Genomic DNA, 4,175 nt, shown 5'->3' with positions numbered 1-4,175 from the left:
TCTATCTATCTATCCCTCTATCTATCTATCTATCCCTCTATCTTTCTATCCATCCCTCTATCTATCCCTCTTTCTATCTATCCCACTATTTATCTATCTATCCCTCTATCTATCTATCTATCCCTCTATCTATCTATCTATCTATCTATCTATCTATCTATCTATCCCTCTATCTATCCCTCTATCTATCTATCTATCTATCTATCTATCTATCAATCTATCCCTCTATCTATCTATCTATCTATCCCTCTATCTATCTATCCCTCTATCTATCTATCTATCTATCCCTCTATCTATCTATCTATCTATCTATCTATCTATCCCTCTATCTATCTATCTATCTATCTATCCCTGTCTCTATCTATCTATCCCTCTATCTATCTATCTATCCCTCTATCTATCTATCCCTCTATCTTTCTATCCATCCCTCTATCTATCCCTCTTTCTATCTATCCCACTATTTATCTATCTATCCCTCTATCTATCTATCTATCCCTCTATCTATCTATCTATCTATCTATCTATCCCTCTATCTATCCCTCTATCTATCTATCTATCTATCTATCTATCTATCAATCTATCCCTCTATCTATCTATCTATCTATCTATCTATCTATCTATCTATCTATCCCTCTATCTATCTATCCCTCTATCTATCTATCCCTCTATCTATCTATCAATCTATCCCTCTATCTATCTATCTATCTATCTATCCCTCTATCTTTCTATCCATCCCTCTATCTATCCCTCTTTCTATCTATCCCACTATTTATCTATCTATCCCTCTATCTATCTATCTATCTATCCCTCTATCTATCTATCTATCTATCTATCCCTCTATCTATCCCTCTATCTATCTATCTATCTATCTATCTATCTATCTATCTATCCCTCTATCTATCTATCTATCTATCTATCTATCCATCTATCTATCTATCTATCTATCCCTCTATCTATCTATCTATCTATCCCTCTATCTATCTATCTATCTATCTATCTATCTATCTATCTATCTATCTATCCCTCTATCTATCCCTCTATCTATCTATCTATCTATCTATCTATCAATCTATCCCTCTATCTATCTATCTATCTATCTATCTATCTATCTATCCCTCTATCTATCTATCCCTCTATCTATCTATCTATCTATCTATCTATCCCTCTATCTATCTATCTATCCCTCTATCTATCTATCTATCTATCCCTCCCTCTGTCCTTCTGCATTGTTATCTCCTCGCTCTAGAATACAGAACGCTCCCAACATTACTGGGAAAGGAAAAGAAAGAATAAGATCTATGAGAAGATGAAACGTTTTCTATTTATATCTTTTCTATATATTTATAAATTCTATATATTATATATAAGAAATAGGACTCGTGTAAGTAAAGCCAATATCCTGCATATATGTAATATCCGTCCATGCTTCTGTAAATAATTCGACTGTGTAATTCTCTGTATATACAGGTGTGTGCTAACTGTAGCTATATAATATATGTGTATATACTGTATGTATATATTTGCATTAATGTATATACATATATACATATAAACTGTATATAGCTATGGCAAAAATTAAGAAATGGTCAAAGTAACAAAACAATGCATTCCTTTCAGACCTTGTGTGGGGCTGGATTCATACGTCCTTCACAAAGTTTAATCTCCCCAATTCCAGCCTCGCTGAAGCCTCCCCGGATCATCACTGATCCTCCACCAGATTTCACAGTGGGTGCAGACACTGTGGCTTGTCGCCTCTCCAGGTCTCCATCTAACCATTAGACGACCAGGTGTGGGGCAAAGCTGAAAATTACTCATCAGAGATTACTTTACTGTAGAAATTGGGCAGATTAAACTTTGTGAAGGACGTATGAAGCCACATACAAGACAAAACAGCTGCTTCCTTCTGCTCAGGCAATGTTCCCCAACTCTGAGGACTGGTTTTTCCAGCAGGACAATGCGCCATGCCACACAGCTAGGTCACTCAATGTGTGGATGAAGGACCACCACATCAAAATCCTGTCATGGCCAGCCCAATCTCCAGACCTGAACCCCCATTGAAAACCTCTGGAGTCAAGAGGAAGATGGATAGTCACAAGCCATCAAACAAAGATGATCTGCTTACATTTCTGCACCAGGAGGGGCATAACGTCACCCAAAAGCCGTGTGACAGACTGGAGGAAAGCGGCCAAGACGCAGGAAAGCTGGGATTATACATCATGGTTATTCCACAGAATATTGATTTCTGAATCTTCCAGAGGTAAAACATTATTATATTGTTGTGTGTAAATGATGAGGACCTTGTTTTCTTTGCATTATTTGTGCATTGTTCTGTTATTTTCACCATTTCTCATTTTCAGAAAATACAGAATTTATTGCTGGAAATTCGGAGACGTCGTCAGTAGATTATAGAATAAAAGAACAATTCACATTTCACTCATAAATATAAAGAGGAAAATCAGAAAAACTGAGAATTGTGCAGCGGAGTCTTCATTTTTGCCAGAGCTGTGTGTGTATCTTTGCATTAATGTGTATATATATATATATCTATATCTATATTTTTATATATACTGTATATATGTGTAATGTTTCTCTACGTATTTGTTATTCTTTTCCTCTAATAGAAGCGAAACCAACATAGAAAGTGAATAATGTCCGTCACCAGCAGAAGAATGTGGAATAGATCATCACAGCTGGAAGGAAACAACCCGAGATCCAGCAGATATATACACTGTGTATATATATATAATGTATACACTATATCGGGATCCGGAGGTCGGGGACCATTCCTGCCTCCGATGCAGGTAGAATTCTGCATTTTGATAAACTTTTGGGCTGCAAAGAGCTTGTGTAATGTGCTTGCACAGAGACCCTTTTCTGTCTGCATCCGCCGCGCACTATATACAGTATATATACACACATATATATATATACACACACACACACTCTGTACTTACACAGCGGGCTGATCGGTGCGGCAGGTCCGGGCGGTGCGCGCCTCCTCCTTTATATACCTGCAGCTGCTCCTCTCCGCTCGCACACATGCACGCTCCCTCCTCTGTCGCTCGCTCACATCCAGGACTCGCTCTCTCCCTCTTGAGTTTCATTTCTCTCTCCTCAGTCAGGAAAATGAAACTAAACTAGAATCCTGCAGCGGGGCCCCTGCACATTAACCCCTGCACAGAGCGCTGCACATTAACCCCTGCTATGCTGCACAGGAGAGGAGGGGCTCTGTTTGCATCTCACACTTTTATTTGATCTTCAGTAATGTATTTTATTTCTATAGCGCCCAGGGCTGTATTTTGCCTTCGTGCTGCCCTAGGCACTTTAAGTGGTCGCGCCCCTTAGTGACAACGTAAGGCTATGTGCGCACGTTGCGTACTAGCCCTGCAGAAATTTCTGCAGCGATCTGAAGAGCACATGTGCGCTTTAGATCGCTGCAGAAATGTCCGTAGTGAGCGCCGATTCCATGCGCTCCGCCTGCAGCTCCTGCCATAGACAGAGCAGGAGCTGCCGGCAAAGCGCAGGAAAGAAGTGACATGTCACTTCTTTTTGCGCAGCGCTTCGGCAGTAGCCGAAGCGCTGCGCTCTTAGACGCCACGTGCGCACGGCCCCTGCACAATCTCCATAGACTGTGCAGGGGCCGCAGGACGCATGCAGTTACGCTGCGCTACAAAGCGCAGCGTAACTGCATGTTTTTTACGCAACGTGCGCACATAGCCTCACACTGAGTTTTCGCACACGACATCTGTTTAAGGCAGATCTACTCTGTAAAACACTTGAAAAAGTATCAATGAGAAACGAAGGGCACTAACCCCCCCCCCCCCATGGGAATCACCACAGGCACATCAAAACATAGCATGAGTATAAAATATTCCCACCACACCGTCCCCACTTATATACTGTGACTGTGACACTGCCCCTAATAAACTACACACTGCCCTCCCTTATAAATTATACCCACCACACCTTCCTCAATTATGAAATATGATCTGCACATTGACGTCACATCATGCTGCCCCCTCCTCACAATGTCCCATGCATGCTGCCCCCTCCTCACAATGTCCCATGCATGCTGCCCCCTCCTCACAATGTCCCATGCATGCTGCCCCCTCCTCACAATGTCCCATGCATGCTGCCCCCCTCCTCACAGCGTCCCATGCATGCTGCCCCCTCCT

General features: G+C 41.5%; 1 protein-coding gene across 1 annotated transcript in view; it reads right to left on the bottom strand.

The window, feature by feature from the left end:
* Positions 1-3,030, bottom strand: part of USP18 (ubiquitin specific peptidase 18) — a 35,205-nt gene extending 32,175 nt beyond the window's left edge. Inside the window, exon 1 of the mRNA XM_075341959.1 lies at positions 2,955-3,030. The gene's annotated coding sequence lies outside the window, so the exon portion shown is untranslated. The remainder of the gene's footprint in view (positions 1-2,954) is intronic.
* Positions 3,031-4,175: the final 1,145 nt, after the last annotated feature.

This window comes from Anomaloglossus baeobatrachus, chromosome 4 (assembly GCF_048569485.1).
Source record: "Anomaloglossus baeobatrachus isolate aAnoBae1 chromosome 4, aAnoBae1.hap1, whole genome shotgun sequence".
NCBI lineage: Eukaryota > Metazoa > Chordata > Amphibia > Anura > Aromobatidae > Anomaloglossus > Anomaloglossus baeobatrachus.
Note: the sequence above shows the minus strand (reverse complement) of the source record. Positions and strands in the feature narration are given on the sequence as shown.